The sequence below is a fragment of the Salmo trutta genome, chromosome 19 (assembly GCF_901001165.1).
Source record: "Salmo trutta chromosome 19, fSalTru1.1, whole genome shotgun sequence".
Classification (NCBI taxonomy): Eukaryota; Metazoa; Chordata; class Actinopteri; order Salmoniformes; family Salmonidae; genus Salmo; species Salmo trutta.
In genome coordinates, this window is record NC_042975.1 from 28,611,781 (window position 1) to 28,637,190 (window position 25,410).

The following is a 25,410-nucleotide window of genomic DNA, read 5'->3' on the forward strand; positions in this document are numbered from 1 at the left end:
CTGAGTCAAAAACACTGTTAAAAAGTTATGCGCTACAGAGTTCTAGCTAAATGTCTAACTCAAAGAGATAATTTAAATATAAAGTATTTGGCTTTTAGGAGCAATCATCTATTGCAGGGGTTGCTGAACCCTAGTTTCCTGGAAAGTGCAGTGGAGTCAGCTTACCTGGATTCTTTGGTGTAAATGAGAAGTCAGTTTTTGGTCCATCTAGAGAGTCAACTGAGGTGACTCTGACTCTCTACTTTTAAAAAGTTATTTGGAAGTTCTGCAGCACAGTAAAACCAAGGAATACTAATAGATCCTATGCTCTACCAGGGACACAGTCCCCCATACTGTACCTGGTCATCTCAGGAGTGGAGATCTCTGATCCTGGAGGGCTGCAGTGTGTGCAGGCTTTTGTTCCAGTCCAGCTCTAGTTGGCCCTCCTTGATCCGAGTTGCCCACCACAAATCTACATCAACCAACACATGGCATGTCAGTAATAACTATAGAACTTCCTCTATAGAGAGAGAGAGAGAGAGATAGAGAGATAGAGAGAGAGAGAGATTCTGTTGAAATAATTAGCCCCAGACCAGCTTGTGCATAGTTCTAGTATTCACCTCCAATTCAAATGTTCTCCCAACACCCTCAGCCTCCCTCAGGCCTCTATTGGATGGATGGAAAAAGTGGTACTGCAACACCCAACCTTAAACCTTTAATAATTTACGAGAAATTAATCAGAAAAATCCTCATGGAGCGAAACAGAGTGGTTTCATTATATCTTAGAACTGAGTTGTACATAATGGTGCTCAGCACGATCACAGACCCAATCTGAACTGTTCAATAAAGTGTGCACCCTGATTGACTTTTCCAATAATGTGTCATTAGGCTGTCATTATCAATAATTGCTCTTTTACCTAATTAGGTATTTCCAGCATCGATCAGACAACCAGTCGCTCCCTAAATTAAAATGGAAAGCTATCAAATGGAGAGAAGGCATGGAGAACGTGATGAGACAAAAGCTGAAAAGAGGAGGGAGGAGGAGGGAGGGAAAGGGGAAGTGGAGAATAAACTTCCTGACTTTGTACTTTATGGAAAACTCTGTGTTCTCAGTTCTCAGGCCTAATCATGTTAGTGAGTGGAACCGGCCCTCGTTATGATGACATTATCAGCCATTCCACACATATTCTAAACCCTTTTTGCCTTTTTCTGAACTCGATTTATGGTTGATTTTTGTTAATGGGTGTTTTTCCCCACAAACATTAGAACTGCATCCCACTTCAAAAGCCGCTACAACTCTTTAGAATTTACCACTTTGGGTACATTCTTTAAGCATTGTGGAATTATCTAGAACCCTGCCCGTGTACGTGGAGGGCTGGGGTATGACTGTAAGCTTAGCTAGCTCTCTTTCAGCGCTGAGCAGCCAAGGCCACACAGCTGTCAGAGAAATGCAAATGGCCTGGAGTCTCATGTTGAATACTCACATTCTGGTCACGTGTCACCTAAATAAATGGGTGGCGAGGAATCTGTTTGGTGGCAGCGGTGGCAGCTATGAGCATGACAGAAGGATCTTTGTGGGGTTATGTGCTAATTTTAGCTCCGTTTTTGGAGTGTGGGGGTATGGAATGGGCAGAGGAGAGGAGAGGGCAGAATGACGCTAAAATGTAATAGCTGTTTATTACCCAATCATTAGAACAGAGTTCACAAACAAGTGGCGAAATGAGCCGGCCGGCCACGGAGTATCGATTCAAATGAATCCATTGCCTTCTACCTGCTCCTCTCCAGATGAGTCAATTACTCCGATTTGTGGGGACGAGAGCTGTTTAGCGGGATATTTACATTACAACTGGAGGCAAGCACAGCATACCGCTGTTCCATCTATTAAAGCCATTTGATGCTCTTTCTGGAAAAGGCCATTTCCCTCTGTCTTTAGAGTCCTTTTCATTTCCCCTGGGACGAAGGCTCACATGCTTCTAAATGGAGAAGGGAAAGTATGAAAGTGAAGATTACGGTCCTAGCTCTGCTGTCAGACAGCAAACAGGAGAAAGGACTTATGGGTTTGAAGTAAAAGCAAATCACAGAGCGACAGCGAAGCTCTAGATTAAGCCTGGAGGCCCTAGGCTTTAGAGCCGGGATGGAGGGAGCAGCCAGACTGACAGGTGGACAACAAAGCCCAGGAGAGAGGAGAGAAGGAGGAGGTAGGGGAGAAAGAGGTGGAGGAAGACGAAGAAGAAGACAGAAGAAGAAGACAGAAGAAGAAAACGAAAACAAGAATGTGAAGAGCTAAGTTGTCTTTTCTTGAGTAGTAAAATTGCTTGTCAATGACAATACAGTTCCAGTTATCCTTTGATGTGCGTTCGTCCTTTGATCTCATTATATTGTTACATCCCTCCCTGGTCATAAAAAACATCACACAACATTTTTCGGACATATTTACAAGAATGTTAGTTTTAGTCTTGAAGTCTGTTTTCTTATCTGGGTGGATATGAATCCAATTAGAACAAGAGCACATCCAATGCCATGCTTTCACCTTAAACTGTTACCAATTAAAGAACATCTTTATAACAATTCATCCAATGTTTCTGTCATATTACCAAAGATGTGGGTGTTGCACCAGAGTGCGGAATAATTTCATATCCATGGCAAAAGTGCTTAATTGAATAAAAGGACTGTCAACACACATTAGGCCTACGTGATGTATTCACACATTCTCTACATTAAATAACACATCTGCTAATTGAAAAGGAAGTTGGAGAATTAACTAAGAGTACCAGACTTGTTAGTTTGCACAATAATGTGATATGAACTAAGTTCAATTCATTGCATTATCTTTCTTGTTTAAACACAGTGTCAGATTGAAAATGGCCACCCTTCCCACCACTGTCTCAATGTAAAGTACAGCCACCTGGTGCACAGTACAGCCCTGTCAGGGTTGGGAGTTTAGAATGCCAAACCACAATGACAAAGTGTTTCCCTCCCTATGCTCCCCTCTCCTCCGATTTCCATCCAACACCACAATTAAATATCTCACTCTCACTCTGGCAATTAGGAAATGTGGAAAAATTGTGGTATTGCGTGGACAGCTTTAAAACAAGGCAGGGCTGTTAGCAGGAGAGAGAGAGGAGAGACTGAAAGAGAGAGAGAGAGAGAGAGCGAGAGTGAGAGGAGGGGGAGCGAGAGACAGGGAGAGTGAGAGAGTGAGAAAGAGAGTGAGAGAGAGGGCTGTTTATGAATCTGTTATAGGAACACTGAGGAGATAATTCGTTGAACAGGGGGGACAACTTTATGTTTCCATCTCCTGCCAAGGCCTGACGTAGAAAGTAATTATATCTGTCCCTGTATTTTATCTATCCCCTCCTCCTCTCTTTTCAGATATGGTGAAGTGGGATGTTGGCTCTGTATAGTATGAATGCAACATCTTTCATGTCCTGCTCTCTGCTAAAGAAAACTGTGATGCTCTCAAGTTGTGTGATGTTGTCACGTTCTGACCAGTATGAGGGTTATTTTGTTAGTGTAGGCTGGTCAGGACGTGGCAACCTCCCACCAAATCCGGACCAAGCAGCGAAGGAGGGAGCAACAGGTGGACTTAGAGGAGCAAAGGGAATTTGAGTTGGACCAACTGGAGAAATGGACATGGGAACAGATTATGGCCGGAGAGGGCCCATGGAAAAAATGGAGCGAAGACCGGGAACGCTACAGGGGAACACGACTGGCTATTAAGCCGGAGAGGCAGCCCCAATAATTTTTTTTGGGGGGGCACACGGGTAGTTTGGCAGGGCCAGGATTGAGCCGCAAGCCAAATCCCCGTGCTTATTGGGGGCAGCCTATTATTAGTCAGGTCCCGTGCGTTGGAGGTGCACGGCATCGAGGCTTAGTATTCACAGGCCAGTGTGCGCAGTACCTGCGCCCCGCATTTGTCGGGGGAAAGCGGGCATCCAGCCAGGAAAGGTGGAGCCAGTACCGCGCTCGAGACGGCCAGTGCGCCTTCACGGTCCAATATATCCTGTTCCCGCTCCACGCACTAGCCCTAAGGTGTGTGTTTCCAGTCTGGCATATCCAGTACCAGCACCACGCACCAGGCTTCCAGTGCGTCAGCCCAGTCCAGTACGTCCTGTTCCCGCTCCAGGCACTAGCCCTAAGGTGTGTGTTTCCAGTCTGGCATATCCAGTACCAGCACCACGCACTAGGCTTCCAGTGCGTCAGCCCAGTCCAGTACGTCCTGTTCCCGCTCCTCGCACTAGCCCTAGGGTGCGTGTCTCCAGTATGGTACCTCCATTACCAGCACCACGCGCCAGGCTTCAGTGCGTCAGCCCAGTCCAGCACGTCCTGTCCATGTTCCTCGTACTAGCCATGTGGTGCGTGTCCTTAGTCTGGCACGTCCTGAGCCAGCCCCACGCACCAGGCCTTCCGGCAACAGTGCCTCGTCCAGAACTTCCGGCAACAGTGCCTCGTCCAGAACTTCCGGCAACAGTGCCTCGTCCAGAACAGTGCCTCGTCCAGAGAGGGACATCACTGTAGAGACAGTTTATGAGGGGAGTGAGCCAGGGGTGAAGTGGGGTCTGCGTCCGGCTCCTGAGCCACCTCCTGAGGGGGGATTATTGGGGTTAGCGGGGGGGAGTTGCAGGAACACCGTCGGTGACGGTGGCCACCCTCCCTTCCCTCCCATGTACTTTTGGGGATTTATTAGTGTTTTGGGGGTTATTTGTTGTTGTTTTTTTTGTGTGTGAGGTGCATCCGGGGTCTGCACCTTTTGGGGGGGGGGGGGTAATGTCACGTTCTGACCAGTATGAGGGTTATTTTGTTAGTGTAGACTTGTCAGGACGTGGCAGAGGGTATTTGGTTTATGTGGTTCGGGGTGTGTGTATTATGTAGAGGGTAGTTGATTTATGTATTCCGGGGTTTTTTGGTCACTGCTCTGTTAGTCTATTTCTATGTTCTTTCTAGTTAGTCTTTTTCTATGTTTAGTTAATTGGGGTGTGGACTCTCAATTGAAGGCAGGTGTTGTCTAGTTGCCTTTGATTGAGAGTCCTATATATTAGGGTGTGTTTGTATTTGTATTTGTGGGAGGTTGTCTCTTGAATTGCTGTCTTTAGCCGTCAAGTCTGTATTCGTCGTCCATCGTTTTGTTTTGTTTGTGTAGTGGTTTCATTAAAGTTAATTATGAGCACTCAACCCGCTGCGCCTTGGTCCATTCCTGACGACCGTCGTTACAGATGTTGTCAAAAGTACATTATTAAATTGTGTACATTAGGCAGTTTTATACATTGTTTAATGATTGTAAGGTGCAAATAACGTTTTTGATAACTGTCCTGTAATGATTGGTTTGACTCAGTGAGATTGCTCTTTCTCTCTATGAGAAACCTTTCAAATTAAGTAATTTCTTGAATAATGTAACCTTGTGCTAGCATTATTGATTGATTGAACATGAAATATTAGTGTTTATCTTCTTGAGTGGTCTCCAATTTGTTTTCTTGAACATTATTTCTATTCACATTTTGTTCACTCCTATTGCATTTTGATAGATTTTACTTAATGAAAACAATAAGACGGGATGAATTGTATTTTCACAACAGACACCCAGAAAAGTTATTGCTCTATTTGAAGGACATTCATTGTTTTAAATGCCAACAAGGAACTTGCCAACAAGCTACCACACACAAGACTAGACTGTAGGAGAAGTTCCATCTGTCTCGGTCTAGGAGAGAAAATTATAGTTGGTGTCTGAGTCATAAAGGGATCAGTCCTGACTCCAAGAAGACAACTGTACTCTATGTCCTCTTACATAATTAGGACACTGATTCTGAAAGAAAGAAGTGACACCAGTTGAAATCAATGCATTATGTCGAGCGTTATTCCAAGGGTGCCAAATGTGAGTACAATTATGAGTAGATATATAAATAGAAACTTTAAAAAGTAAACTACAAAATGTGAATTGTTCTCATTAGAAAAAAAGTGCCTTGGGCTACATGCATGGTACATAGGAAGAGTCCCAACTTATTGCAAAAAACACCAAGGGCAAAAAACATCATGGTTCTGGAAAAGCACAACTCCTTTATCAATGTATTACTACAAAGATATTAAACATTCTGCACATACATGATAATAAAATGTGTGATTGAGCCAGTCAGGGCTTGAACTCACACCCGACGTTTCTTATAGTAGGCAAAAAAATGAGGGGACATGATTTAGGTGTCTCCAACACTGCGATGTGAACCAAATTATGTAGTAGATCCATGCTGTGTATTAATAAAGCCAAACGGTGACTAAATGTGTCTCAACCCTCCGACATTACAATCTGCCTATCCAGCTGTAAGTAACCTAGACTTTTGGGACAGTGTCAATATATTCTGTGTTACAGCCACTAACAGAAAATAACAATAACAACCCTCTGTTGGAGAGAGAGAGAGAGAGAGAGAGAGCTAAATTGTGTGTTGTTTGTCCTCTTAGAAATGCAAGAGAAAGGCCATATCGAAAATTAGCTCAATGAAAAATGAGCTCCACAGGGTGTCAGCAGTCTATGTTCAAGGTTTCAGGCTTGTAACTTCAAAAACGAATAACAAATAACAGTTTAAGTAGAAGGACACATTCTTGGAAATTTCGCACCTGCTAAAATCGGTTTCCTATTGAACATACTTCTTTCCGTAAGAAATATTATAGTTTGATTACATTTTAGGGTATCTGAGGAGTACATAGAAACATATTTTGACTTGTTGAAACAAAGTTTAGGGGTAGATTTTCGGATTCCTTTCTCTGCAAGTTGAACGAGTGGATTACTCAAATTGATGGCACCAACTAAACTGACTTTTTGGGATATAAAGAAGGATTTTATCTAACAAAATTACACTACATGTTATAGCTGGGACCCTTTGGATGACAAATCAGAGGAAGACTTTCAAAAAGTAATTGAATATTTAATTGTTATATGTGAATGTATGAAACCTGTGCCGGTGGAAGAATATTTTGATGTGGGGCGCCGTCCTCAAACAATCGCATGGCATGTTTTTGCTGTAATAACTACTGTAAATCAGACAGTGCAGTTAGATTAACAAGAATTTAAGCTTTCAGCCGATATAATTAACTTATATGTACCTAAATGTGAATTGTCTATATCAAAGGCAGATATTTAATATAATTGTAAAATTAATGATAACATTATGCAAGGCATAAAGCTTAAGTTACAAAGCATTACAAGGCATTATTCTAGGCATGATTAGAGAGGGAGATACAGAGAGGGAGATATAGATAAGGTAGATGAGAGAGATAGGTCATGATCAGATGAGCTCCTGCATTTTTCAGCATTTTCTTAAAAAATATAGAGATAGATAAACTTGGATATTTTGTCAGGAACATATACAGGATGTTACCCTCTACAACTAACCTTCACTCCAAATCAAAACTCAAAACCTACAACCTGATTTTGGACGGAATTACGGAATCATCTGGAAGGCTTACAACTACCAAAGATTATTATTCCAACGCTATACAGCAAATTCTCTGGAAAACAACAGAAACCTGAAATCACCATCCAACCTGAAACTGAGTGAGTAATGTTTAGTCTGAAGCTATATTTTATTTCTGAAAGCCAAGAAGAAAAATACATTACATTACTTTATAAGGACTGAATGCTAAATTAAGGCTGCCAAGCCTGATAAAACTTCAATCAGCACTGACGTGTCAAGTGAGAGGTGTCAAAGCCCTTTAGCCCAACAATGGCAGGAGAGTCGAAAAGTCTACTCCAACCAAATGGAGAGGCCTTAGAAGCTACCTGCCGCTGTTCAGAGGTAATTAAACACAGTACCCTGTGTATGTAAATAATGATAAGGCAAGAAAAGATCACAAAATGAAGCTCCTTATGGAAAATCAAGAGACACCTTTTGCTGACTATTATAAAAATGGGAACATCAGCAACCTCATCTTACACACAAACCATCCCCTGGCATGGCACAGTGCTATATTAGCACACTACCCCTTTGTTAAGAGAGAGGGTGTTAACGAGGGGTGGAAACTCAGGATACTTGACAACGAGGACTCTGAGTCAGCTAATATAAATCTCTATAAGTCTGGAACAGTAATGGTACAGGGCAACCCCAAACAGTTTCAGCTGGACTTTCACATAATCAAAGAATTAGCCCAGCAGGAGAAGCTTTTCCTTGAGAAAGATAACCCCACGCCGAGCGGGTCAGACCAGACCTCTTCATTATATAACCCCACAGACGAGCAACCCCAAGCAGAAAGTCAACCTCCCAGCACAGAGTACTACCCCCTCATTGAAATGAAGGACAAATGTACCCAGCTGGAGGTAAGGCAGGTGGATCTGGAACAGCAGGTGATTACACTCCAGTCAGCACAGACCCAGACAACAGTCCAGCACAACACCCCCTTAACCAGACCCGGAGAGCTGGAGGTGGAGAGAGACATATCTGCACTCTGGACTGTGGTGAGACAACTTCAACAATATAAAAAGCAAGAGCAAGAGAAGAACAGAGCACTAGAGGAGAGGATCAGACTGCTGGAGGAGAGGTTGAGGGGGATAACATGTGACAGAGAACAACCCACTAGAGAGGTGGCCACCCCCGCAGAGAAGCCAGCAGAACAGCCCACCTCAGCTCCCGACAAAAGTCTCGACACCACAGCAGAACATTCCACACCAGACCCTGACCATCGCTTCGACATCACAGCAGAACAGACAAATGAAGAACCCCAAGCCCAGGGGCTCTCACCCCCTCTGAGCCACACTGATAGCCCTCCTGACAACCCCCCCACACCCACTGAGGACATACACAAGACACAGATTATACTCCTTATGGACTCAAATGGGAAATATATACAAGACAAAAAAAAATTCACAAGCACAATGTGTCTAAACTCTGGTGTCCAAACACCCAGCGCGCCCTAGACCTTCTGTCTGAAGGCCAACTAGGGTCACCCAGCCACATAATAATACACACAGGCACAAACGACCTGAGAACACAGCAGGAAAGGGTGGCCACAGCACTGAAGGGAATGAGTGACAAAGCTTCTTATACTTTCCCCAATGCACAAGTGGTTATCTCAACCCTGCTACAACAAAAATACTTCTACCCTGCCCCCATACAGCGGGTAAAGGCAAGTATTTCCCGTGACTGTGCCTCAAAACCAAATGTTTTCCTGGCCCACCACTCCACCCTGGACTTGAACAGCCTCTATGACCAGGTCCACCTATACAAGGCAGCAGTGCCCACCTTCACCCGGACACTAAAGGATATCGCTCTCAAACGTAGCCCCAACACTTCACACAGGAGCAACAGATCAATAGACACCCCGCCCAGACCAGCGAGACACTCTCCCAGATCTGCGGGACCCCCCCCCCCCCGGACCTACACATAGAGGACCCACGCCGAGAGGACCTACATCCAGACCACAACACCACCAACCACATACACACCCCAACCAATCAACACCCTCCCAAGTCAACTATGCCCACACCCCATTTAGGCCACCTCAGATCAGACCTATGCCCCTCCTGCCAACCGCATGCACCCCACCCCTGTAAAGAGGGCCTCAACATGGAAGTCACACATAAGCCCAGGCCGTGAGCGGGCAAACAGGCCCAACCCCCACTCTTACACTAGTCCAAGCCAATGGCATGTACCAGATGCTCAGCAGGCTCTGCTCACACTTACTGGCCTGAGGCCAAACCACACGACCAACAACATTGGACACTTTATGGAACACAAAGCCTTCACTATCTCATCCTGGAATATCCAAGGCCTGAGGTCATCTGCCTTTGGACTAAAGAGCAGGAATCTGGACTTCACCAAAGAAATCGGTAATACAGACATTGTCATCCTGCAAGAAACCTGGTATAGAGGAGACGGAACCACTGGTTGCCCTCTAGGTTACAGAGAGCTGGTAGTCCCATCCACCAAACTACCAGATGTGAAACAGGGAAGGGACTCAGGGGGTATGATAATTTGGTATAGAGCAGACCTAACTCACTCCATTAAATTAATCAAAACAGGAACATTTTACATTTGGCTAGAAATTCAAAAGGAATTATCTTAACAGAGAAAAATTTCCTCCTGTGTGCTACCTATATCCCTCCACTAGAATCCCCATACTTTAATGAAGACAACTTCTCCATCCCAGAGGGGGAAATCAATCCAGGCCCAGGCCCAGGGACATATACTAGTCTGTGGCGACCTAAATGCCAGAACCGGACAAAAACCTGACACCCTCAGCACACAGGGGGACAAACACCTGCCTGCAGGTGACAGCATTCCCTCCCCCATATGGCCCCCTAGGCACAACTATGACAACAAAAACGGGTCACTCCTGCAGCTCTGTCGCACACTGGGTATGTACATAGTCAATTGTAGGCTTTGAGGGGACTCCTATGGTAGGTACACCTATAGCTCATATCTTGGCAGTAGTACTGTAGACTACTTTATCACTGACCTAAACCCAGAGTCTCTCAGAGCGTTCACAGTCAGCCCACTGACACACCTATCAGAGCACAGCAAAATTACAGTCTACTTGAACAGAGCAATACTCAATCATGAGGCATCAAAGCCAAAGGAACTGAGTAATATTAACCTCTTGGACATACCCTGGAATAGGGGGCGCCACAGCGCATTTTGAAAAAAATTTGTGCCCATTTTCAACGGCCTACTAATCAAACTCAGAAGCTAGGATATGCATATAATTAATACCTGTGGATACCCTAAAGTTTCTAAAACTGTTTGAATGGTGTCTGTGAGTATAAGAAATGAAATAGATGGAAGGAATGCAGTTTGGAAACCTACCAAAAACCAATTAGGCAAAAACAAATTCAATCCCTTTTAGACAACTTCCTGGGTAAAACGTTCCACTGTAATAGTGCAGGTGTAAACTTGGCAGTAGAAAATCTTAACAGTATATTTGACCTCTCAGCTTCCCTATCAAATCTAAAAATCTCAAATATAAAACCGAAGAAAATGAGCAAAAATAACAAATGGTTTGATGAAGAATGCAAAAATCTAAGAAAGAAATTGAGAAACCTGTCCAACAAAAAACATAGAGACCCGGAAAACCTGAGTCTACGCCTTCACTATGGTGAATCACTAAAACAATACAGAAAAACACTACAGAAAAAGAAGGAACAGCACGTCAGAAATCAGCTCAATGTAATTGAAGAATCCATAGACTCTAACCACTTCTGGGAAAATTGGAAAACATTAAACAAACAACAACACAAAGAATTATCTATCCAAAACAGAGATATAAACCACTTCTCCAATCTTTTTGGCTCTATAACAAAGAACAAACAGCAAAAACATATACATGATCAAATATAAATCTTAGAATGAAGTATTAAAGACTACCAGATCCCACTGGATTCTCCAATTACCTTGAATGAGCTACAGGACAAAATAAAAACCCTTCATTCCAAAAAGGCATGTGGTGTTGATGGTATCCTCAATGAAATGATCAAATATACAGACAACAAATTCCAATTGGCTATACGAAACTCTTTAACATCATCCTTAGCTCTGGCATCTTCCCAAGTATTTGGAACCAAGGACTGATCACCCCAATCCACAAAAGTGGAGACAAATTTGACCCCAATAACTACCGTGGGATATGTGTCAACAGCAACCTTCGGTAAATCCTCTGCATTATCATTAACAGCAGACTCGTACATTTCCTCAGTGAATGTCAAATTGACTTTTTACCAAATTACCGTACAACAGACCACGTATTCACCCTGCACACCCTAACTGACAAACAAACAAACCAAATCAAAGGCAAAGTCTTCTCATGCTTTGTTGATTTCAAAATAGCCTTTGACTCAATTTGTCATGAGGGTCTGCTATACAAATTGATGGAAAGTGGTGTTGGGGAAAAACATACGACATTATAAAATCCATGTACACAAACAACAAGTGTGCGGTTTAAATAGGCAAAAAACACACATATTTCTTCCCACAGGGCTGTGGGGTGAGACAGGGATGCAGCTTAAGCCCCACCCTCTTCAGCATATGTATCAAGGAATTGGCACGGGCACTAGAAAAGTCTGCAGCACCTGGCCTCACCCTACTAGAATCTGAAGTCAAATGTCTACTGTTTGCTGATGATCTGGTGCTTCTGTCACCAACCAAGGAGGGCCTACAGCAGCACCTAGATATTCTGCACAGATTCTGCCAGAACTGGGCCCTGACAGTAAATCTTAGTAAGACCAAAATAATGGTGTTCCAAAAAAGGTCCAGTCGCCAGAACCAGAAATACAAATTCCATCTAGACACTGTTGCCCTAGAGCACAGAAAAAACTATACTTATCTTGGCCAAAACACAGGTAACTTCCACAAAGCTGTGAACGATCTGAGAGACAAGGCAAGAAGGGCATTCTATGCCATCAAAAGGAACAGCAAATTCAACATACCAATTAGGATCTGGCTAAAAATACTTGAATCAGTTCTAGAACTCATTGCCCTTTATGGTTGTGAGGTCTGGGGTCCGCTCACCAACCAAGAATTCACAAAATGGGGCAAACACCAAATTGAGATTCTGCATGCAGAACTCTGCAAAAATATCCTCCGTGTACAACGTAGAACACCAAATAATGCATGCAGAGCAGAATTAGGCCAATACCCGCTAATGATCAAAATCCAGAAAAGTTCCGTTAAATTCTACAACCACCTAAAAGGAAGCAATTCCCAAACCTTCCATAACAAAGCCATCAGCTACAGAGAGATGAACCTGGAGAAGAGTCCCCTAAGGAAGCTGGTCCTGGGGCTCTGTTCACAAACACAAACACACCCCACAGAGCCCCAGGATAGCAACACAATTAGACCCAACTAAATCATGAGAAAACAAAAAATAATTACTTGACACATTGGAAAGAATTAACAAAAAAACAGAGCAAACTAGAATGCTATTTGGCCCTAAACAGAGAGCACATAGTGGCAGAATACCTGACCACTGTGACTGACCCAAACTTAAGGAAAGCTTTGACTATGTACAGACTCAGTGAGCATAGCCCTGCTATTGAGAAAGGCCGCCGTAGGCTGACCTGGCTCTCAAGAGAAGACAGGCTATGTGCACACTGCCCACAAAATGAGGTGGAAACTGAACTGCACTTCCTAACCTCTTGCCCAATGTATGACCATATCAGAGACACATATTTCCATCAGATTACACAGATCCACAAAGAATTTGAAAACAAACCCAATTTTGATAAACTCCCATATCTACTGGGTGAAATACCACAGTGTGCCATCACTGCAGCGAGATTTGTGACCTGTTGCCACAAGAAAAGGTCAACCAGTGAAGAACAAACACCATTGTAAATGCCACCCATCTTTATGCTTATTTATTTTCCCTTTTGTACTTTAACCATTTGTACATCGTTACAACACTGTATATATACATAATATGACATTTGTAATGTCTTTATTCTTTTGAAACTTCTGTGAGTGTTATGTTTACTGTTAATTTATATTGTTTATTTCACTTTTGTATATTATCTACCTCACTTGCTTTGCCAATGTTAACATATGTTTCCCATGCCAATAAAGCCCCTTGAATTGAATTGAATTGATACAAAGAAACCTTGGCTTGTGCCATGGCCCATAGTTCATGGGAGAGGGAGAGGGAGCGGGAGAGGGGGAGAGAGAGGGGGAGAGAGAGGGGGGGGGGGGGAGAGAGAGAGAGAGACACAGTGTAGCCAAGAACAAAGAGAAAGAGACAATGAAGCTAAGACCCTTTTATATCCATTTGAGCATGTTTAGATTCAACATTGTAGCTGTTGACCAATAGGATTACTGTTGAGTTAATAAATCTTCTTAAGGCTAGGCTTCCCGCTGTCGACAACATCCGGTGAAATTGGAGGGCGCGCAATTCAAAAATAAGAATCGTAATATTAAACATTTATGAACATACAAGTACCTTATATCGTTTAAAAGCTTCAATTTGTGTTAATCTAACTGCAACTACAATATTACAACGAAAGCATACCATGCGATTGTTTGAGGACGGCGCCCCACATCAACATATCTTTCAACCAGCACAGGCTCCATAAAATCACAAATAGCTATTAAATAAATCACTTACTTTTGAAAATCTTCCTCTGTTTGCAATGCCAAGGGTCTCAGCTACAACATGAATGGTCATTTTGTTAGATACAATCCTTCTTTATATCCCAAAAAGTCAGTTTAGTTGGTGCCATCGATTTCAGTAATTCACTCATTCAACATGCAGACAAAGGAGTCCAAAAAGCTACCGCTAAACTTTGTTCAAACAAGTCAAACTACGTTTCTATTTAATCCTCAGGTATCCTAAAATGTAAATAAACTATAATGTTTAATACGTAAAGAAGTATGTTCATTAGAAAAGTATCATTTGTAAGCGCGCGTCCTCTTCGTCGTGTGCCAACAGACTGATATGGTATCGGGACTCTTTGTACAAAAACTCAAAATTCTTGCTAGTTTTTGAAGAAACAAGCCTGAAACAATGAACAAAGACTGTTGGCATCTAGTGGAAGCCATAGAAATTGCAATCTGGGAGCTGGAATTACATTGAACCCATAGCTTTCCATTATAAGAGCCTGGGAGCTCAAAAACAAAAAAAATCTGGTTGGTTTTTCTTTGGATTTTCGCCTGCCATATCAATTGTGTTATAGTTTCATACATTAGTCTAACATTTATACAAACTTCAAAGTGTTTTCTATCCAATGCTAACAATTATATGCATATCCTGGCTTCTGGGCCTGAGTAACAGGCAGTTTACTTTGGGCATGTCAGTCAGGTGGAAATGGAGAAAAATAGACCCTATCCCTAATTCTTCCAATCGGATATCAAACCTACAAGATGCTATCACAACAAAACCTCTGCTTTACAGAAAGAATGGGGGATGTGGAGAGAAACACAGAGAAGGCTGAATTCCTGAGAAGACAATAAAACCTCTTGCATACAGTTGATAAAAGTAACTTCGGGGGCTGGGCCACCCTACGTGTGTGTGTGTGAGTGTGTGAGTGAGTGAGTGAGTGAGTGAGTGAGTGAGTGAGTGAGTGCGGGAGAGAGAGAGAGAGATCTTTATTTACACTATAAAATGGATTGCCTCCAACCTATGGTGTGTGGCAAGGGAGCCATACCCTCCTGGCTGGGGGAAGAAACATCATTTCAAGCTTGAGTGGCCTCTGCACTGTCTTTGTGTCCTGTCAAATGGAAATGCTGGCAGAATACCAAACTCCTCCTCTGACCTTTCTCCATATCTGATCTGTACATCTGAGTAGTGGATCAAACAAGGGTTCTCAGAACACTGAACACCCCCCCCCCCCCCACCACCACCACCACCACCACAAAACAATTTCATTAACAAAGGGACACAGTGTTGAGAGGGGAATTAAAGGTGCCTTATCCGATTCATTTAAAATCAACACTTATCAAATGACTGCTATTCCTTTGTACCAGTTCTTACCTAATACAGTCAATACTGATCCAGAACATGTCAGAATATGCAGTCTGAAAACACCCACTGCCCAGAAACACAGGGACAGAAACACAGGGTGTGATATCAACATAATTAATGTAATTAGCTTGAATACAGGTTTGATGGATGCTCAGGTTTGTGTGGAAATTAGAAACCCTAGCAGTGAGCCAACAGCACAACAACAGGGTATTCACAGAAGCTTCCCAGCTCTAGTAGTTGTTTTCTCCCTCTTCCCTATGCGGTCTACTCGTTACCGCCTTGGCATTCAAATGGCCAGCAATTGATTTGCTAAGTGGGCACAGGCTGCACACCTGGACCCACTCCCTAACATGTTTACTCATTGTATTAGGCAACAATAAGCCTAGCCAACCATGGCTGGCTGACTGTGTCTAATAATCACACAGATGGTGACCATGACAAGGGGTTACACCATAATTATCCCAAATTAAGTATTCCCCCAAGGCACTCGGAGGTCACCAGGGAGAGGAATGGTTTTTGTGAGGAAGGAGGAGGAGGATTGGAGGAGGGGGGACCGGAAAAGAGCATCATGGCAGTGCTAATAGCCCACCTGTCTGTTCTCATGCACACCTTGTTCCTGTCTGACTGAAGTCCTTGTGTGACCACCACCGCGTAATAAAACACAGGCAGTGGACGCCCATTACTAGACGCCTGGCTGAAAGTTGTCTCACAATCGAGCTGCGGCGGCAAGTTAGTTTAGGATGCGCCAAGCAAGTTAAGAGCCCGAGCTGCAACTACAGTAAAGAGACGAAGGCCCTGACTGTATGGGAATGAAGACAGAATGAAGACACTTGTCCAGGGTTTGGTGTTGGCACGCCACCACACGCCACCACACGCCTAGTGAGTCATTAAAGACTAAAATTATTGGGGAAAGTTAGCTAACTCCACTGCTCCAGCAAACGCTATCATTGGCTACACAGCCATTTTTGTGTATGTTTTCATTAGCGTTCATAGCTTTGGTCATATGTTTCCAATCTTTAACCTCAGACAGGAAATGTATGACTTTCTTCAGAATGCTTTTTTCTTACACTCTGTTGATTGCACCAATACACTTACAAAACAATACCATCACTTCAAGTAATTTAACATGGTCAGAATTAACACAGGGACAAAAGTTATCCTTATGATTGTGTTCTGAGATACTCTGTACACATTCAGATGGGGAAACAGGGTACTGAGCCAAGACAGATAGAAGAGATTGTGCCGAAACTCTTCCATAGCAACAACACTATGTTATTGGAGGACGACATCTGCAATGAATTGAGTGATACCATGCAGAAAATTAGCTGGCCCAATCCAGTCTACAGTCTTTGGGCATATCTGCATATCCCCTTTAAGAAAGTGGTGGAGCAAATATTAATAGTCAGAATATAGACTCTGGTTAATGTTCCAGACAGAAGCAAAAAGAAACACCCACTGTAAAAAATAAGCATATTTCAATATGAATAATGCATTGTTAGGTTATGTTTACCGAGCTCCGTATAGACAGGTACAATAATCCTGTGCAATTGTTTACCTATTGTGCTAGAAGATGTTAGAGGCCCCTAAACCCTTAGACAAAGCTATTCTACTCAACCAGGCTTAAGATTAGTCCTGTAAAACCAGTATTCTGCCACAGAATTAAGCTGCAAAACAATATCTTTACACTGGGTACTTCATATGTCCGACCTAGAGTGTGCTTTGTATGTGTTGGAAAATAAGTTGTTCTAAGAGCACTTCTCTTTGTATTGTTTTTGAGAGCTTACCATTTTGGTATAAAAGGCATTAAGACTGAAAGTTACCACAGAATTGCAAGTGTATTCAGGGTGGTGGTGAAATATATATGTAGAATATATATACTTTTTTTATTTAACCTTTATTTAACTAGGCAAGTCAGTTAAGAACAAATTCTTATTTACAATGATGGCCTACCAAAAGGCAAAAGGCCTCCTGCGGGGACGTTGGCTGGGATTAAAAATAGATAAATAAATACAATCTAAATATTGGACAAAACACACATCACGACAAGAGCGACAACACTACACTACATAAAGAGAGACCTAAGACAACAACATAGCAAGGCAGCAACACATGATAACTCAGAATGGTAGAAACACAACATGACAACAACATGGTAGCAACACAACATGGTAGCAGCACAGAACATGGTACAAACATTATTGGCACAGACAACAGCACAAAGGGCAAGAAGGTAGAGACAACAATACATCACACAAAGCAGCCACAACTGTCAGTAAGAGAACTGAAAAGAGGAGCGACCCAGGGATGTGTGTGCTTTGGGGACCAAGCATGCTAGATTGGACGATTCTTGTCATTCTCCTTCGACCCCTCTCACCAGTGAGCTGTTTTCATGACGGTAGCAGGAAAAAGTTATAATACGGTGTATCATTCATAAATGCTATCATATACATGTAAACATTCTGAGATGAACCTTTCACTGCATTGAAGACTTCATACAATCTTAGACTAAAAAGATAGCCTAAGGACAGACTGATTAGCCCACAACACCCCCCATCTGCATAACTCTGATCGGGTTTGCTATGTGCCTTTGGCAAGCCTTTTCAAATGGGTGCCAATGTGACTAGGCATACTGTACAACATGATGCTCTACAGAGGAGAATAGGCTGGGACAGATGCAACATTGCCCCAGTCTCTGGGCCTTCCAACATCCAATAGAGGAGACAGAATGTGATGATGACAGTTATCAACACAATCTGGCTTCACACACTAACAGTGTGTGTGTGTGTGTGTGTGTGTGTCTGTGTGTGTGTGTGTGTGTGTGTGTGTGTGTGTGTGTGTGTGTGTGTGTGTGTGTGGGTGTGTGTGTGTGTGTGTGTGCATGGAATATTTTGTAAGAGAATATTTGTAAGGCACCATAACCTATCAGATCAAAATAGGGCTGCTTCTATTATTATTAATAACCAGAATCAGATGCAAAACTATATTTCCAGCTCACGTTTATATAGACCCTGCAAGTATTCAAGTACTCACTAAGAATGCTAGCAGACAGGAAGGACGATGTCTTCATGGTGATATTGTGCAGCACACCATTCCTTGCTTACTTATTTCCCATAAGTAACAGTCTAGATTAGCAGACACCCAGGAGTATTGTGAGGTGTGATGAAATCTGATTATTACTGCACCCTCATACTGTTTCCTCCATCTCTGTCTCTTCTCCTCTGCTCCTACACTATTCCTGCCACTAATACTGCACAACTTATTCACTGATTTGTATCTCAATCAGCACACCGGTTATGACAGCACACCAGTGTGGAGGCAGATCCCAAAAGTTCCCAAAACTGTGCTAAAGTGACAATCAAAAACCTAAATCAGAAAGGAATCACTTATTTTTCTCTGTCAATTAATGAGGTTATATTCATAAATAAAATGTATAGAGCTTTGATCACCTGAAAAGCATTATATATCTGGTCCATTCATTGTTTGTATTATTATCATAGTAGCGAATCCCATTCACAAGCCAGAAGAGCCATTGCCTTCCTCCTACACCCAGCAGGTCAGGTCAGATAGATTATCCCAGAATGAGTCCATACAACACCACCACCAGTGGTATCATCATATTCGAACACAGCTCTGCCGTAACAGACATTGATCTCTGTCTGCCACAGGGGAGATGACTGCTTAGGCAGTTCTCAGGATCAGCAGTACAGTAGATCTCTAAGAACATCAGTCACGACCCATGTATAAACAGGCAGATCCAGGGGGCCTAGACTGGCCTTGTACACAGGCTTCCCTGAGATGTTGACGCGCTGCATCTCACGGGAGGTACACAGGCTACCTCCAACATCATTATTCAATCAAATGAACATATGAAGCCTTTTTCACATTAGCATTTGTCACAAAATGCTATACAGATACCCTGCCACAAAACCCCAAAAGGGCAAGCAATGCAGGTGCAGAAGGAAAACTCCATACAGATGTAGGATCTTAAATTGATCACTGTTTTGTTGATTAGAATTTCCCTGCATTGCAGGAAATGCAAACTTGTAGTGTATTTGAGTTTTAAAAAGGCTTCTAAAGTTTGTCATTTCCACTTTGAATTTCAGACTTGATTTGTCCTAATGAAACCCCTTCAAAATGTCAATTTATTATAATCCACATAATAATTCACATTTCCTGTTGCTGCAGGATGATTTTCCTGCAGTAGCAAACTTGCTCAAATTAAAATCCTATATCTGTAGAAAGGCAGGAATCTAGGAAGAAACCTAGAGAGGAACCAGGCTCCGAGGGTTGGCCAGTCCCCTTCTGGCCAGTCCTGTTCTATCGGCTTATCTGCAAGACCAGAGGGGAATTGGGTATGCTTGCCTTGCACTATTCAGCAGCCTACTACTTAGATAGTGGTGATTATGCTCATTTCCCAGAGGTATATTAAAGGAAAGGCTTAGCGGGTTGGGTATAATGTAGGGAGGGGACTGCAGGTGTTATGTTAGAGCTATCAGTAAATCAACACATAATGATGCACATAAAGTATCTCATGCCAGTATTCTAAACCTGGCTAATCGTGTAAACCACATTTAAAAAAAAATGTAGTCATGAATTCATGTTTTGCGATAAAATATGTATTTACCCAATGGATTAGGTCTTCAGCAGTCATGCAGCAGATATCATATCTTTCCCCTGTGGTAAATAGCGTGACATGTATTCTATATATTGAAAAATGAGAAGCGTTCAACCACAGCCAGCAAGTTCTAATTCAAATAACAGTAAACCGTTATTATGGTCAAATTTTACTTAGAATTCATTAATTCACGCATTTCTTTCCCAAAATATTTTATCTTAGAATTGTTCATCCTGTATGGAAAGTCAGGGTGATCAAACTAAACAGAAACGTTGAATGTCTAATAGTCTCAACAGGCTAGTTAAGGTGGGATTTATTTATATTATTCTCATCCTGTGGTGTGCATATAGGGCAACAATGATGCATAGTACAGTCATTCTGAGTATACAGTATATGAGTGATAAAATATGTTCACATTTCATTTGCTTGATTTCTCATCTATCATTCTCACGATAGCACATACAGTAAGCACAATGGTAATAGTCAGTGACAAATTTCATTGTTAAGCAGAGCTGGACTTGGTTAAAACCCTGGATGGGAGACGGGTAGCTGTAGATCGATCAATTCTCCATTAGGAGGTGCTGCCCAGCCCATATATTTTTTGGGGGGGATAGTGGATATATAACCAGGGCTGGCTCCAGGCATAAGCGACATAAGCAGTCGCTTAGGGCCACGGACGCTAAAGGGCCGCTCGGTGTACTCCCTAGAGTCGATTGACGCACCGGTACTGTCATAGATGTCGTAACAATTGGACCAAGGTGCAGTGGGAACGTGTACGCACATCTTCTTTATTAAATAAAAAGAAGGAAAAACAAACAAAACACGTATCCTTCCATCCTTCACCCCGGTGCTCCAATCCCTGTGTTCCTGTATAGCGTTCCCGGATCTCTCCAGTTTTCCTCCATGGTCCTTCTCCCGCTAATATTTGCTCCCAAGTCCAAAACTCCTTGTAGTCCACCTGCTGCTCCTTCCTCCGCTGCTTGGTCCGTTGGTGGTGGGTAGTTCTGTCATAGATGTCGTAAGAATTGGACCAAGGTGCAGCGGGAACGTGTATGCACATCTTCTTTATTAAATAAAAAGAAGGAAAAACAAACAAAACACGTATACAAAACGCAACGACCGACACTAACAGACATGTGAGGCGAACAGACACTAAACAGGAGACAACTACCCACAAATCACAATACAAAAACACCCTTATACATAGGACCTTCAATCAGAGGCAATGAGGAACAGCTGCCTCCAATTGAAGGTCCATCAAAACCCTAAACATAGAACTAAAAGGACTAGACTAGAACATAGAAATAACTAACATAGAATATAAACCAACAAACCCCGGAACACATAAACCAAACACCCGTCTACCTAAATACATAGCCCGAACCACATAAAACAAACACCCCCTGCCACGTCCTGACCAAACTACAATAACAAATAACCCCTTTACTGGTCAGGACGTGACAGGTACGTCAATCTAAGTAACATAAAAACATTTCCATCAAAATCCATCAGTTTAAACTAGAGATATCAGGGTTTTTTGCATTGGATGTGTCCCAATCAACCGCATCCGCCGATGTCGCACTTTCGCATCTGCAGTGAAAGGTGGCAGAGATAGAGCGGTGTTTGTCAGAGCATGGGTTTGACCTAGAAACTATTATGACCACTCTATGGAAAAGGGACTCTCACAAACGCGATGGTATTTTATGTTTTCGCTTTGTCATTATGGGATATTGTGTGTAGATTGATGAGGAATGCAATTCATTTAATACATTTTAGAATAAGGCTGTAACGTAACAAAATGTGGAAAAAGTCAAGGGGTCTGAGTCCTTTCCGAATGCACTGTACTGTACATTGCTTATTTCTAAGCAATGAAGACCATGAAAATTCTAGATAATTTTTGATGAATCCAAGGGATTGTAGGCAACTCTACTGTCCTATTACTAATAAATTAGACACATTTTACTAGATAGATTAATACATTAAACCTGTCGATATGGACAGTCTAGTCTGTAATGTGTGTCATATTTTCTCTCCAGTTGGGATTGTTCCAGTTATGATCAAATACATAACATCACCCTTAGAGAGGGTGACAAGTACAAAGAGGGATTACAACAGATGCTGTGACAGTAAACAACAACAAAAACTTCTTAGCTTATTGTATAGCTTTAGCTCTGCTATCTGACTTGACGATGATTGAAGATTATTGATGGAAAGGGGAATAGAGAAGATTAAACAGCTTCAATGGAACAACAAAGACGGAACACATTAATGACTGTCAACAAACTGCACATTTCTCTGTCAAAACAAAGATGTTTGGCACGCTAAACCAAAGATGAAATGTAGTATGGTGATTGTAAGAAGCCTGAGAAAAGTATCTATTCATTAATGGATGCTCATAAAACTGTACACTGTGGTGGCTAAGAAACAAAATCATTTTTATTTAAAATGTAATTTCATAAACTCAAATAAGATAAATTAAAATATGAGACAGAAACGTGCCACTTATAAAGAGATATCCTTGTGCCTCAGACGTTTGGAAACAAATGCAATAGAAACATGATCGTCATTGTAGCTAATTTCAGTAGAGCAATATGAAATGGGAAATGAGTTATAAATATAAATAAATAAATATGAAATGGGTTATAAAGGCTTTATAAAGTCTTCATAATGCCTTCATCAGCACAACATAAATGTGTTACAAAGCATCTGTAACCATATGTGTGTGACAATCACCATTGTCAAATGTGAGCTAATATGTCATGTCCTGTTAGTCACATTACAGCTAAACTTGTTCCCAGACGCCGCCTAAACTCGGCCTTCATTATTTAGGGTTACGTTTAAAATCACATTTTAAGAAGAGAAATTATGGAAATAAGCAGGGTTTAACTATAATTATGACTTTGTGGCTATGTTAACTAGTGACGACCAGGGGGAAGGTATTTTCTAGCAAAGGACATAGCCTGATGACAAATACTTTACTCAGTAAGGTCACTCCCATACAATTTTATGGTCACTCCCACTTAAGGAAACTTTGAATGGTTGACATCCCAGGATTATATATGTTGTGTGCGCAATAGCCTGGGGACGACGTTACACTAAGAAGCACTTACCTTGATGAAAGCAAAATTAGGAAATTAAAAGTAGCTTTCATCTGGTACCAAGTTACATGTTCTTCAGTACACAAACACGCACAAAACAATATATAACGAACCATACCATGTTGTGTTGGTGGCCAGTCAGGTCTTTGACACATTCACCCACTCCCACGCTGAAAGATCAGCTATAAAATGTTGGCACCATTGTAACAGGTTGTAATCAAACCCTGGTCTCCAGCATGGGAACAGAAGAGAAATACCTGGTGCAGTAGTCTTAGGTTGGACTACTCCAAATCATCTTGGTTCTGACACACACACACACACACACACACACACACACACACACACACACACACACACACACACAAATGCACGTTTTGCAGGTCCAACAACACATTTAAATACCTCTCACACCCTACAATAACCTGTGGATCATGAGAGATTCATAAATCAGCAGAACGTTAATAACCTAATGAGTGACACTTTACGTAGTGTCCTGTATTACTTAGTTTGAAGTGAGACACCTTCGGTCATTCATAACACATCCATAAAGACTCTATATCGCATGACGTTGCGAACTCATCACATGTGCACTTACTGCACTACATAAATAATGCTAATCAAACAACAGTGCAGGGCATGCACACTGAATTAAAGGGCAACTACACTCAAAAATCAAAGATTCTCAGCTTTTCCCAGAACTCAAAAGTCATTCCATGATGTGGTTTAAGCATTGTTGTGAACACAGAAAATCGAATTATGTTGTTTTTCTATTTAAAAAGTGTGAAAAAACTGGGGGGAATCCTGAAAGTAATACAAGAGAGTAATACAATATAATATGAACAATTTAGCAGACACTTTTATCCACAGCGACTTACTGTCATGCGTGAATACATTTTTACGTATGGTTGGTACCGGCAATGGAACCCACTATCCTGGCTTTGTAATGCTCTACCAAGATGCATGACAAGGTTATAAAGGCCTTGTGAAGCCTCAATTTAATATAATTTATAAAGCCTTTATTAAGTGATGATTTTGCCAACCTCATATTTGACATAGTCGGTGGTTATGTCACACAGTTATACCACATTTATGAACACTTTACAGAGCATGACATATGGTTATAGATCGTTTGTGACACATTTTTGTAGTGTTTATGAAGGCTATATGAAGGCTTTATGAATTCTGCCATTAAACACGTTACTCTCGAACACACTATACAGATGCAGGATTTTGGTATTTTTCTCTCCAGGTATGCACTTATGTATTATCCAGGGTCCTGGGACTGCGCTCCTCCTTTCCCCCTCTCCCTTCATCTCCCCCTCCTCGCTGCCTCCAACAGGAGCTGAGGGCATTGTAGATTAGGATCAAAGCTTCACGCTGCCGCAGTCACACCACATTGGCGTCAGGTTAGACAACAAAGCCCATCTGAGTCACGTGCCCTGAGCTGGATTTAAGTGCTGTTTAAGCATTCCATCTATATTATTAATGACGACGGGTCCTGCTGTAGCCCAATTCAGACCGGGTGGTTTGGACCAAGCACTAAATATCTGTGATTCTAATGTGTATAAAATTGTGATGTGAGGGAGTGTAATGTTAGATGTTTGATCTAACGCCAATGTGGTGTGTAATGTTAGCTAGTTAGCTACATAGTTGTCTTTGCATTAAGGATAAAGGTGTAGCTAAAGGTGTAGGTGTAGCTTTGAGAAACTAACTTTGAGAAACGAACAAGGTTAGCTAGCCAGCTAGCCAGCTGTATTCGTTCGTTCGCGCCATTTTACAAACGGTGTCAACATCACAACACCATGGGTAATATTACATTTCATTACATTACATTACAACGGAACGATTTGATTCGTGTATTGTTAGCTAGCTACATAGTTGTCTTTGCTGCCTTTCTATCAAGGATAAAGGTGTAGCTCTGAGCAACTAACAAGGTTAGCTAGCCAGCTGTGTTCGTTCGCAGCAACGCCATTTTCCAAACAAAGTGAACACCACAGCCACTGCTAGCTAGCCAACTTCACTGCTAGCTAGCCAACTAATTACATTACAACGGAATGATTTGATTAGTGTAACGTTAGCTAGCTACATAGTTGTCTTTGTATCAAAGATAAAGGTAAACACAGCCACTGCTAGCTAGCCAACTCTACCAGCTACCAGCTAGCAGTACTGTATCATTTTTAGTCAATACGATTTTTGCAACGTAAGCTTTCGAGTTGTGTAGTCCACTTGTGTAGCTAGCAGGACTGACTTTGTGTTAGCTAGCCAACGTTTAATTACTTCTGCGTTATGAAA

General features: G+C 42.1%; 1 protein-coding gene across 1 annotated transcript in view; it reads right to left on the reverse strand.

Annotated features, from left to right (window-relative positions):
• The window catches only part of LOC115154296 (delta-sarcoglycan), a 268,808-nt gene that overhangs the window by 161,058 nt on the left and 82,340 nt on the right, over nt 1-25,410 (reverse strand). The window lies entirely within an intron of this gene.